This window comes from Tympanuchus pallidicinctus, unplaced genomic scaffold (assembly GCF_026119805.1).
Source record: "Tympanuchus pallidicinctus isolate F22 unplaced genomic scaffold, pur_lepc_1.0 scaffold13, whole genome shotgun sequence".
In the NCBI taxonomy this organism is placed as follows: Eukaryota; Metazoa; Chordata; class Aves; order Galliformes; family Phasianidae; genus Tympanuchus; species Tympanuchus pallidicinctus.
The window spans coordinates 10,914,667-10,928,888 of NW_026294648.1; the positions used below are offsets into that span (position 1 = coordinate 10,914,667).

At 36.7% G+C, this 14,222-nt stretch overlaps 1 long non-coding RNA gene across 1 annotated transcript in view; it reads right to left on the minus strand.

Moving 5' to 3' along the window:
* The window catches only part of LOC128075790 (uncharacterized), a 212,269-nt gene that overhangs the window by 9,645 nt on the left and 188,402 nt on the right, over nt 1-14,222 (minus strand). Inside the window, exon 2 of the long non-coding RNA XR_008204112.1 lies at nt 514-622. This is a non-coding gene — a long non-coding RNA (uncharacterized LOC128075790). The remainder of the gene's footprint in view (nt 1-513; nt 623-14,222) is intronic.

The following is a 14,222-nucleotide window of genomic DNA, read 5'->3' on the forward strand; positions in this document are numbered from 1 at the left end:
GCTACCCAAAACTGGCCAATCTCTGATGTAATTGTATGGACTCCAGTCAGCCAATGGGATATACACACTTTTCATAGAAGACTGAAATAAAACAACGTATAGACACTCGGTGATTTTGAATCACTGGGTGAATGCTGGTTTTTTTTCTAATAATGGTTGCATTACAGTTCTTTATAATGAATATTAAAATATAGGATCTCTAACAGCAGGAGTATTGAGTGCATTCCAAACACACAGCCTAATGCAAACATCAAGCAGCTTTGTCACAAAATCTCCACATAGGCACAGCCCTGCAGTGCAGTCTATGCAGTGCCTGCAGAGTTTTCATTTGCACCAAGACAGACGTGGCCAAATACAAAGGGGAAAAACATGGATACTAAATGAAACTAGATGAACTTTTTTAAAAAAAGAGATGAATAAATAGACATGAGGAGTCAAATTTAACTGGCTCCAGTGCTAGTAGGATGTGCATTTAACTTCAATTATGTTTCACTGTCTGTGAAGAAGAAATACCTGTTTCATGTTTTCCCTGTCGATTCCTGCCATTAGCTAAAGTCTGTTTATTCCCAGAGCTGTGCTGCCATCAGTTGATGATGCTGGGGCACTTACAGAGATGTTTTGGCTGGGGAAAAAAAAAAAAAAAAAAAAAAGCTCTATCATTCTTAAAATCATGAAACATAATGTTTTTGTTAGATCAGTTCAAAGTAGTACCATTTAAATTGTTGCATTTTCTCTCTTGATGTGAAATGGGAATAAAAAGGAAAGAAAAACTTGCTAAAAGTAGGAAATGAGACCAAAAGAAGCTGGTAACCTGGGTAATGAGGAATAAGCTCCCTATTGGACTGGGGTTCTTTTAATAATTCCATAAAACTGATGAAGACAGAAATGGTAATCAGAGATTTTTTGTGTCAGATCAGTGCTTTGCATTTTATGTGATCATTTACACCTGTGCAAGTATTTGATAGCATTTGACAGCTGATTTATTAGCATTTGACACCCATATTACACATGTTGAAATGACTCTACAACGTGCAAAGCAGTGGAAAAACCAGTGATTCCTTTCATAGCTTTATCCTGGTAGTTTAATACTGAAATTACATTCCAAGGAAAAAATGAATTCCTTGCACCTTGATTGTAATTCTTTATTTCTTCTAATATTTAATATGTTCAGCTCACGCTAACTTGGAAAAAAAGAAAAAGAGAAAAGCAGTTGTATTTAATTCACAGACCGGCTCTGAAACCGAATCAAAATCAGGCCACGCTCGTAACGCTGCAAGGAGTCACAGAAAAATGAGACGTCTGCTATTGTGATGAGAAGCACTGCAGGACTAAGACTCTTGATTTATAGCAGCACTGGTAAGTAAATTACATATTTTTGGTAGTTAGTAGTTTTTCAAACAAACAGAATTTTTCACCAACTGAAAGCTGCATTTTCACAGACATCGTTTTTGGTGTCTTCTAGGAAAACGTTCAAGAATCCCCTAAGCCTCGGTTTCTCTCGTACTCATTTTTGAAGATGGGCAGTAACACACTGCTCAGAATCCATATAAGAAAGAAGGCATGGATCAGTTTAATACTTTCTGGAATTTGGTGGACTTCTCAGTTTTTTCAATATCAGAATAGTTGCAGTGAGTAAAAGAAAAACTCAGTGATGACAGCAATAGTGTGTACATGCATAAAAGGTTATAGGAGATCTAAGTTCACACGAAGCAAAGTAGGCCTTTCTCCACCCCAGGAAATCCAGCCCAAAAAGAAGCATCACGATCACGTTCAGACAATGACAGTGTAAATTACCCTGCACAATTTGTCAACTGTGCAATTATTTGCAATGTAATTGCCAATGGTGTGTTGACACAATGTGGTAGCTTAATAATAAAATAATAATACAGTTTGCTCATCTTGTACCAGCCTGATTTCAAAAAGAAAAGCCTCTCAGATTTTACACATCACAGTGGTCTTTCCAGCTAAAATAATGAGCTAGCTGGTGCAGCATGAATAAGTAAAGTATTTGTGAAGTTCATGGACTGGTGAAGAGGGAGGACCAATTTGCCAGGCTCTGAATTACTGACAGATTGAATGACCCATGTCTAGGCTTGTCACGTTACTTTACATTACACATCGTAACATAATCCAGCAGAACATAACCTGGGAAAAAATTACTTCAGCACTAGATTGCAAGATTTTCAAGGTTATGTGTGTTTGATTGTCACGGGGCCCACATTTTCTAGATCAATTATAGTGGCCTTTTGCTGGCACCTATTGATAAGGCGAGGAAAGCAGCCGCTAGTTCACCTTTGCTCAGAATTAAACCCTCCCCCATTTACCAGTGTCTGTCTTTTGGTCTAACAAAACTTAGAGAATACAAAGCATCTCATACTCATTACAGCCACTCTTTTCTGTGCTCACTGTGCTGATTTTAGCTTCAGTTCCTTGCTCTGAGCAGCCTGCCTAGCCAATTTTCAGAAATGGAAAGAAACTCAAATATAAATTGAAGGACAATGAAATTACTTATTTTGAAACAAGAAAGAAAACAAGTCTGTTCTCCTTTCTTAACATGAGAGTTATATCTTGGAGTGGGCAGCAGGGGAAGAAAGAAACAAGCCTGACCATATATTTATGCATCTGGTATCCAGTGAGCGTAGCAAAAGGGAAAAAAGGTCCCATTTGCTTATGTGTCAGAGAAGGACTAGTTCCCAAGGACAGCAATTTCAATAGAATGCACCTCAGTATATAAGATTTTACAGCTAAGATGCAGAAACAGAGAAATGACCAGTAGTTACTACTGATGAGATCTAACTGCTTAGGCATTTTGAAAATTAAAGATTGAAAGATAATGTAAGATAACATCAGCTGCTGCAAATGGGCTCTGTCTCTTTTTGGCTTAAGTTTTATTAGGAATTTGAACATGACATCTCTTCCTGATGAACACATTCAGAGCCTATTAATGTCAATGAGAGTTATGCTTACATGGCAGAGAGAGCAGATCTTTTTGTTGTGCATGTCCAGAGTCTGACTCACAGCCTCAATGCCTATGCCTCGCAAATAACAAGCTAACAAGGATTTACTTTGTGCAGTGTATTTCCACAAAAGTAATCTTTTAAATAGCATAATGAATTAATATTTACTTAATAGCTTTTACATTATTTATTTCTTAGCTTCTATTTTATAGTCTTCTAGAATAGAAAGATAGAAATATTTACTCACTCCTCATCCATGCAGTTTATTCTAACCTGAGCTGGAGCCAGCTCTATTCATTGTGCTGCCTTTCAGCTTGATGCTGAAATCAGGAAAGGAAACTAATTGTTGAAAAACTTAGGTATGTGATTTAAAAGAATACATAAAGAAGCACGTACTCATGTCCCCATTTTACTACAAACCCCCTGCTCCCACTCCTGTCTCCTCTGTCAATGTGTGGGGGTGTATGAATATGTAAAAATAAGATTACCTCAAGCTCATTACTGTCCATTGACAGAGTTCTGTTGTAAAAACTTTTGATGAATAGTCAGCATCTAATTCCTGAGTAATAAAAAAAACAACCCAAAGTTACTTGCAATCATTATTCCAAATGGAAAAATTAATTGTAAATAACTGGAAGTCAATTAAGGCTGAGTTCTGCCGGGTAATGCAAATCTTTTATAGTTTTGTTTCAGTTAACTGCCTCATTAATGATTTATAGATGTGTATACAGCTGTGGGAACCATAGCATTATCTAATGCACTCAGAGAATAATTACATATGAAAAGAACTACGCAGCTCAAGGGAAAAACTGAGAAATTACTTACTGCCTGAACTTCAAGCATAATAAGATGCAAAGTATTTAGAAACAGACTGTGATGTTTTATCTTATTTCTGAGGTTTTATATTCCCTTTAAAAAGAGAAACATAATTCTTCCCCCCAAAATTGTATACTTCAGTATTACACATTACACAAAACATCAAAACTTCTCAAACTGACAATAGAAGTAGTTAATTTATTATTTAAAACCCTAAGTTATAAAACATTCCCATTCCCTTTCGTGCATCTGTTATATAGGAAAAGAAGACATTTCTACAGTTAAACAATTCATGGGCATATGCATTCATCTTCCTAATTTACACAGAGCCAGAAGTGATTTTGGAAATATTCCAGGAGCCGTTTTCCTGGATACACAAATATGTTGGTAGTTGTTCTTTGGTGACACCATTGTTTGAGGTTATCTTGTTTCTTTTTATAAAATATTCTTCTCACTCATGAAACTTACAGACCTAGAAGGATGCTAGGTCCAAATTTAACACAATTTACTGCTTATTTCTTATAAATCTAACTCAGTGATAAGCTGCTTTTGGGCTCTTGCAAGCAAAGGATCCTTTGCTTTCAAGTCTGCTTTTCTTCTTGCTTAAAGCTAGGGAGGTCAGGGTCTTCCTCACCAAAATCAGGCATTTAAAAGCCATTGCAGAAATAGTGCATGCAGTTGTTCCCTATAACAATCCACCCAAAGCTTATGGCATTGTTATGAGCAAATTCTCTGTTGCATGGCTTTGGAATCAGGATAGAAGAGCAGAGAGCTCTCTCCCTCAGTCCTCTGCCTCCTGAAAGCATCACTTACCTTCAGGATGGAAGGCGATCACCTTCCCCTGCTTTGGGCCATAACAAGATTCTATGAAACTCCTCTTGACTTGATCTGTTTCTGGCTCACACTTGGTCTGCTACTGAGAGTAGTAGTTGTTATGTTCCTTTGTATTTCCCAGCCTTCTATCTGGCATGCCTTAGCACCCATTGCCTCTCACTGAGGCTGGCTTTTCTGGAATATTCTCCCTGTTGTGCTGGCCATCAAGTTTCCTCATGCATTTCCCTCTTTTCCCCCTGAAAAGAATAAATAATCTTCCCTTTCAGGAGAGAATGGGGTAGGAGGAGGACAGCAGAAGCTCACTGCATGGAATCACAGCAGCACTGAGTTAGAGACACCACCAGACCACTGCTCCTCAGCATCTGGGCTGGAGGATGGAATGAATGTTCTATGTAATGTGTAATACTGAAGTATACCATTTTATTGGGAAGGACTATTTTTCTCTTTCTAAAAGGAACACAAAACCTCAAAAATAAGATAAAACATCACAGTCTGTTCCTAAGTATGGAGCACCAAATGGTCAGTATTCTGCTTGCGGAGTAAGATTGCTGACTCCATAGACAGAGATGCTCAGACAAAAGCAAGGCTTTGCTTTGCAGAAATTCTACAGTACCTTTGCATACCTTTCAAGGAACACTTACACACATTTATAGCTATGCTTATAAATTTTTGCAATCACTGGAAAAAATTACTCATTACAGATTTCACAAATTTACAGACTAATTTATGTTAATGAGGTCTTGTGTCTGAACTCCGTGCTCAACAACTTACGCATCATTTGTGACCATGTGTGAAATGAAAATGAAGTCAAAAGCATGGGAATAATTAATTTGGAGATTACATTGCCAGAGAGTACGATAGAAATAGATGATTGAAATTGTCATTAAATATTTGTAGCGTTCGTTGTCTTACTTGGTAATGAAACATTACACCAGTCTACAAGAACTAATTAATAGTGGCAAATCAAGTATCACTTAGCATTAGAAAATTCTAAGCTTTTTAAGTATCATTCAATAATCTATGTGAGGAACATCTACATAAACCAAGACACTGAAATCTCAGGAAAAAAAAAAAAAAAAAAGACTGAAAAGACTGAGAATTCATGAGAAAGAGGTCCATGTAATCATTAATGCCACAAGGCAAATGACAAGAAAATGATCACTTGGCATTTGATACAAGAAGTCAAGCCTCTCAAAGTATCGCGTATCAGGGAAAGCAACAGAAAGAAGCATCCTTTCTACTGTGAGACCTCTGGTGGAGAGCTGTTGCTAAGGTGTTAGCTTACACCTGATCAGTGATCTCATCATTTCAGGAAAGAAAAAAAAAATCCCACAAAACAAAAGTGTCTGGGGTGATTAAAAACACAGATAGTGCCTTTTGCTTAAGTGTCTTCATGGATGTCCTCGTGGATTTCTGGACATACGTAGCCTTGATGCACAGCTGACCCACCTTTTCCCTCTGCATATGCCTGGGAAGAACATGGGCTCGGCACTCTTCAGTTTCATCTGATATGACCATTCTCATCTCCTGCCATCTCTGCTTGCATGTATTATTGCATTGCAGCTATCTGCCACTACATTTTCTTGAACAGTAGCTGGGAAACTCTATGGCTGTTTCTTAATTGTTCTTGGAAAATATGCTTAGAGGAAAAAAATGCGGTAACATACTAAGCAAACAATCTTCTAAATAGCAAAATCATAGTTTATCACACTGAATTGTGAAGAGTTGCATACAGTCTTAATTCTGGATTTAATATACTCTATAATCAAGAAGATAAAATAATGACACATGATTCAGTGTGTGAGGGAAGGGAGGCAGGAGAACTTCCCAGTCTGAACCTACTATCAATTACTCAAGCCTCTGTCAAATCTGAATGTTTCATGAAGACGCTCAATCATAGCCAACACAAGACACACCAGATTTAAATCTTAGGTACTTTCTCCACCAGACAAAAACAGGAATATTGAATTATAAACTAGAAGTAATGTTTTAGTGTGAATTGCTTTACTGTTTGAAATTTAACTTAGACCATTTAACCATTATTGTTACGAGCAGGAACCCTGCTGCTCAACATCTTTTTCTTTACTTCAAGCAAATCTCATACTCAAGTTTTGTAGATTAGATACAAGAACAAGCCAGAAGCCACAAACACCACAGTGGCAAAGGGCACATCAGAGGAATGGTAGAGACAGACGAGACCCCATGGTCCTACCTGTCCTGCCAGCTGGCCTGTGCACAGTGCACAAGAAGGCTGACTTCTCCTGCATGTAGCCACAGCTTGTTTCTCATGTTTCTCTCCTAATCTCACCAGTTCTCACAACTGAGAAATTATATTTATTTTGTTTCCACTGTACATTCCTCAACTGAAAGATCTGTATATCAGACACAAAAAATTATTTGTTCTGGGAAAAATACAAAATAAATCCTGATCCATTATACTTACTAACATGCTAATTATGCCCTTCCATTTTATACAATTCTGGGAGAAAGAAGAGGAAATGACACATATTCATCAATGTGGTATAATACTTTCTTCTGCCTACATAACATTGGCAGTAACTCCAGAAGATAAATGCTGAACAAAACCAGCTAATAACTCAAGAGCTATTATTCTGAGCTGCAGACACCCTGCAGGAGAGCAGCCTCAGTGACCATTTCTCCTGCTGGATCATGTTTTTGAAGTGCTCTAGCTGGATCAGTGTTTGCACAAGAAATGTTCCCCTTTAATTCTCACAATGCCTGCTGACCCATCCTCCTGTGGGTACAGAGTGTACAACAAATACATGTAGTGAGGCCAACATGGATGTGCTTTCAGAAATCCAAGCAGACAGAAAATCCAGAGAAGGCAGTATGGTTAGTACAAAGCTGTTTTGAAAAAGGACAGTGTACTAAGCTACAGCAGCTGCAACTGCCAGAAACAGGTAACATGCAAGTTTATCCTTCCTACAAGTCCGTCACTGCCCATGGGCAGGAGTTACATTTCTGGTCCACAATTTTGAGTTATAAAATCTTTGCAAGCAGAAACTAGGTATGAATGAACTGCAAATAAATGTTAGAAAGTAAGGAAATACAGAAAAATAATGTTGGGTGTAGTGGAATCTGATAGGTAGGGGTGCTGGCAAAGACCAAAGAAATGGTTTAAACTGACTTGCCTAAAGGCTGAAGAAGGGAATGTATGGAGAGAAGCAAAAGGATGTATTTAGAAACAGAAGGATACAGATCATAATCAATTTGCACTAAGCACACATGGGAAAATGTAAAGTAACATTCAGAGTTCATCTTTACCTTGCTGTATGCTAATATCTACTTAGTGCTTGCAGCATTTCTACGGGAAATCCATGCAGATTTTCTCTGCTCAGAATCCCTGCTGCCTGGATGTTGGTATGCAGCCAGTTTGACAGCCAGAGAACAATTAGACAATAAACAAATATTCAGCTAAAAACAAGCAAACCCAACTCTATTAAAACGCAAACATTTGTTAAAAAGTTATTATAGTAAGAGGCAGATACAGGCAAACAAACTGCACTACATCTTATAGCTACTCCTAACTTTGCTATTTTGAAAATATATACACAATTCCAGCAGAAGACAACGGGGAAATTAGGCTGTGAAAACCATTACAAAATAATATACTACCTATGGTACAAATGAGAATTAACACTTCTGCAGGTTAGAATTAGCAGTGAATAAAGTATATTCACTTTAAGTTAAAAGAATCGCTTATTATTTCCTCACCAGAATGGTTTTCCCACATCAATATCTATTCATACACAAGTGAAAAAATAATTTCTGAACTGTAAATGTGAGTTAGCCTTCAAGTTATTCTTCATGCATTTTTTAAATCGACTATGAGCATGTGTGTATGTGTGTTTGAAACATTTCTTGTCATTGTTCCATGCATTGCCACCAGAATTTCTCACCCAGATTAATGCTAAGACATCTATAAGCACTGTGGCCTTATTTGGAGAGCACATAAAAATCCACTTTTATTATTTAGTGATGTGCAATATAACTCTACATATGATAAGTAATTTTGAAAACAACGTATGGAATTTCATGTTCCTTTGATTGAAAAAAGTATTTTTTCATCCTTCTTAGAACTGCTGCTCTCTCTCAACAAAGTAATACACAAGTCAGTAGCAGAGAAACAACAGTAATAATGTGTCCTTTAACACAAATTTCAGTCCTAATTTATGCTATAAAAGTGATGCATATAGATTTTATAGCTGGCACTGATATAAAAAATACTAGTATGGCCTAAAATTTTAAGTGTATCATGCTATAGAGCTATAACACTAAGTACCTGGATAGAAAAGATAATTTTAGGCAATTGGTCTGACTTTGATGTCATTAATTGTTAAAAAATAAAAAAAAGTACATCCACATTTTACTGGCAATTCCTTTAATGTGGGCTCTAAAAAAGTCTGAAATATCACAACTGATAACTTTTTATATTGAAGAACAATAATTTGGGGAAAAAATAATGCTGGGTGTTTGGTATTCTAGTAGTGAGCCCTGAATACAGCAGATCTGAAGAAGGGACACAGTTCTGAGCTCTACCTTCATCCTCAGTGACCTTACGCAGTGTGTGAGATAACCATCACTCCACAGTTGAGTAATTAATGTTTCAGTATTAAGTAGAACAAGGTGTTACAGAAGCTTTTGCACTGGATTTGAAAATCTCCTAATTACTTACTTCCAAAAAAGAGACAGTATGCCTGCATTGACCAGGAAAATAATTCATGTAGTTTAAATTCAAGAAAGCATCTTACTTTGTGTCCTTGTGCCTTCATGTTGTGTAGGGCGTGGAAGTGAAGGTGCTTGTTAGTGTCCCTGAGCCCTGGAAATCCTCAGCAGTCGTAATGAGAGGATGCGGACTGTTGATGCTATCAAGGAACAACAGAGAAGCAGAACCCACACCTTTATTATGTCAGTATTTCATTGGTAATGCTTTGTAGAAGTAAGCTATTTTTTGTCCTGCAGGATGTAGAGAGGGCACACATCTATTTACGGAATGGGAAAGGTGGAGATTTTGTGGGATCTGATGGGTTCTGCTGAGGAGAAGCACTATGAGGGCTCGAGTGCCAAAGCATGGCTGTATCTGTGGCCAAGCAGTCAAGGGAGAAATGCTTACCCAGCTGTATCTGTCAGGGCCCAGAGACTAGAAGAAAAAAATGGATGAAGATATTTTTTACAAAATCCCCTGGGACTATCTCCCGTATTTAATAAGGAAAAGCACCTTCTGTGCAGCCAATAAAAGTTGAGGCTCTCATGAAGATTTATACCATATTACACACTGAAATTCAATGTACAACGATACCCTTGTGTACGCTGTTGTCAGAATAATAATCTTTGTCTGTCTGATCAACTTATATTTTATGCCAACAACACAGCATTTAATATTACACAGTTTCAGAGGAAGAAAATATATTTATTCATGCAACAACTTGCCCAGTAGCTTAAACAGACAAAGTGAAGAATAATAAATTGGAGCTTTTGCATTAACGTATGATCTGCAATACAGATTTATATACAATTTTAGTAATTTTATGCTGCAATATAAACTATGATTCTTAATCTAGTTTGTGAAACTGTCTTACTGTTTTATACTGACATGAAGAATAATACAGATGGATATGACTGCTGAAGTTTGGTTTTGGCATTCTCCTGAGATGAGCAGACTAAAAATACAAATGGTAATCAAACACTTTTTCCTATATTCTGTATTATCATATTCTGTGCTGTATTCTTAGGCGTTGTGTCTCAAAATATACACAGAAGATACACATAGATTCCCCCACAAAGTATTCCTTGCCAGAAATCTGTATCTCTTCAGTAGAGAAGGCCTACCCACGCTACAGGGTTTGTTCCAAATGATGCAGTACTCTGCCAGATGAGAATGTATAAGCAATATAGAAAAGATGTTCTATGTAGATCCAGTAAATCTATTCTTTGAGCAACCTGTGCAAAAAGCTGACAGACCAGAATGATTTACCTTATTAAAGGTATCTACCTGTTACATTTCTTTTTCTTAATATAACAATATCTGATAAAAAAACAAAAAACAAACAAACAAAAAAAACAACACTCAACACTCACCCCACCCCAAATTTGCTAATTAGAAGATGTACATGGAACTGGGATCAGAAATAAAAGAGGATGATTGGGAACGTATTTCAGTATCTATACCCCAAAGTGCACACCCATAAAACAAAACTGCACAGTTAAAAGAGAACAATGCTACTATCTTATATCAATATTACTTAAGCTTCACTCCAAGTTAAACTTCCTATTGCACAGGAAAATTAAACTCTTGTGAGAACATGGTAAACTGGATAGATTTCTAAATGGATGGTGGACTTACCAGACCCTTCAAATCCTCTGGCAATGCTGCATGCTTTTAGGTGGGAAGGAGCAGCCCACATTTGTTGGCTAAGGACTGTGTAGCTTCAATGCACAACAAACTGACATTTTTTTGAAAGGAACCAGACACCTACTATCTCCATCATTATTGTAACCTTAGTATGTAGTTTATGTAGACTAGTTTGGATTTAAGAATTTATACCCCAAATCCATTCGTACAAAGAAATACCTGCCTGTTTAAATACAGAAATAGATACCACGTGACAGAATTGCATACCTACATGATCAGAGTAGAGAAAAGCTAAAGGAGGATGTAAATGAAGTCCTGCTTTGTGATTTACAGGAATTTGTTTGTACAGAGTACATTTGAAGAGGTTTGACCATATTAACTGAAGTATATAAAAGCAAACTGATGCTTAGATCCCACATTCTATTGTCCCAGGAAAAGAAAAGAAAAGAAAAGAAAAGAAAAGAAAAGAAAAGAAAAGAAAAGAAAAGAAAAGAAAAGAAAAGAAAAGAAAAGAAAAGAAAAGAAAAGAAAAGAAAAGAAAAGAAAAGAAAAGAAAAGAAAAGAAAAGAAAAGAAAAGAAAAGAAAAGAAAAGAAAAGAAAAGAAAAGAAAAGAAAAGAAAAGAAAAGAAAAGAAAAGAGTAATAAATGAGTTCATCACCAACACAGACGTTCATGTACTGATCGTCTGAAACTACTGCAGAGAGGTGAGAAAAGGAAAATCAAAGCATCAGAAAACAGAAATGCCTAAAAGCATAGGAGAAATCTTGAGTAAGGTCAGTTTAAGAAAGACCAGGGAAGTTACACTAATTTACTCCAGCTAAAGAGCTGGCCAGTATCTCCATGCTGTTGAAGCTCAAAGTTCAGAAATATGTTCAACGAATCATAGTCACTGTCTGAGAATTAGAAACGTAGATTGTGTTCAGAGTCCAAAAATAGACGTGATCTATTTTTACTGGCAAAGGAAAAAATAAATCCCTCCTTCCATCACCAGAAATCTTCAAACCAGCACCACATGATACAAGTGGACCATTTTTAATCTGCGGAGAATTGATTTGCAACTCAGTCAGATGTACTTTTAAGATCTCTAAATGATGAATAGCACAGAAAAATTAATTACTGCTAAAACAGGATTATGAATCACAGCATTATATTCATGGAAGATTTGAAGTTAAAATTTTAAAAGATTATAATTTTAATAATGAATTGTACACTCTTCATTGCTCATTAGATATAATTTTTTAGTAATGATCAGCACCCAAATATGCTTTTGCTTAGTTATAGCTCTGTTAAGCTGATCTTAAAAAGTGCATTTTTTTTTTCTGAAGCATCCAACACATTCTCATGATCTATCGCAAAGATTTCATACACACCTGCTTCAGAGCATGTACTGTGCGGTATACTGTAACACCAATATCTACATATTGCAAATGCATTGCACATGAGCATTTTTGCTTGTCTAACCAGGCACATTAAATTGAGCTACACAGACATGTGTCATGTATTCCCTTTGGATGGTTCAAGTTCACTGCAGTTACAGTAAAATATCACCTGCCTCTATAGCTCCAAGGTCCCAGTCCTATTTCTATGGAAGTAGAACTGAATACTTGATATTTAAAAACATGAGAGTTTCCCCCGATAGGGAAGACTCAAAGGTTGTTTTTTGTTTGTATTTAGATCTAGGCTTTTGTGTTCAGATCAATTGCAGTTATTAGTCTGTTAAACACATTTGTCATGTTTTTATGGATGCTGAATCTCAAAACAGTCATATTTTGTATCTGGTGCAAAGGAAACTCCTTTATACCTCTTACACATCTGCAACTTAGGTTGACATTCTGAAAATAAAATTTTCCAAAGAAATTCCTTTATCCCATGGGAAAAATTTGGAAGATACCCAAACACATTAAAATATTTCCAACATTTCAGACCCCATACAGTATTTTGTAATTTAATATATTTGGCTTATTTTTCTAAGAAGTTTGCTCATCCACTGTGATAGTGACATAAGAGACAGGCCACATTCTGGATGGCCATGTCAATTTATGAGTGTGGCATGCAAGCCCCTGCTCATTGCCAACAAAAATGCACAGTTAATGGTGCTGACTAGAAATAGCATCTTGTAGCTGAGAATTTCCTCTGTCAAACAACATTACCGAGCTCTTCGTATTTGTTTAATTTCCATGGAAATAATCTGGAGGCACTACTTTCAGAGCAACATATAAAATAAGTATTTAAAATGATGGTTAGATTTTATATTAAATGCAAAATAGAGCTGACAAAAGCAGCTATTTAAAATATTTTTGCAGGTTCTTTCCTGCTATAAACCAAAACAGGTATCCCTGTTTCCTATTAATCTTTCTTGATGTATGCTATTCAAGGTAACCACCAAACCGATAAGATCTTTCCTTCAGTTTTCAAAATTACTGAATCTGGAAATAGTTCTCCTTTATCTCATCCACTGCTGAGAAAACAATCTTAAATTGTTGGTTCTACTGATGAAACTTCCTTAGCAACACAAGGGCTTCAGAATTATTTTTCAAACCGTGTCAATGCTTCCTGTGAGGTTTCTGTCACTGTCAACACCGAGCAATTTGTAGATGAGGGGAAAAAACAACAAAACAAAACAAAACAAAACAAAACAAAAAAAAAAAAAAAAAAACCAGAAAGCCCTGATAAATTAAAAGAGGATAAATTAATAGACTAAATAGAATTAACAGAAGCGGCGATAAATCTAATAGGAAAATTCCTTAACAATAGCCCAGTGAGTAGCGTTTTACATTTACCAAGTCTTTTATCATTTAGATGAAGATACACAGGGAAGGACTAAAGTCCCAAAGGCGTTTTCAAAAAGCAGGGAAAGCGAGCACTCACACCTGTGCCCTCCTCTGCAGCTAAGGCACAGCAGCGGCTCTGCCCAGAGGCTGCCTTCCACTTCAGACCCCTCCATTCCAGAGCCGGCACTCAGGTGGCCCCTCTCTCTGCACTTTCAGCTAAGGCTTTTCAGACACATTCTTTCACGGTATGCTAACTTTAAACCGTTTAAAATCACCATTTAAACACTGTATTTGGTTTATATTGAATAATATAATGCAGCTAGGTCCTTGATGCTCGATTTCAGTATTTGCTGATCAAGCCGGCAGTGTCAGCCATGCAGGACAAGTTTGGATTTGACTTTTAATATAATTGGAGCAGACCAGTTTAATGCTACTTGATGTCAGGTGCCTCCAGTTTCAGGTTGACTGCT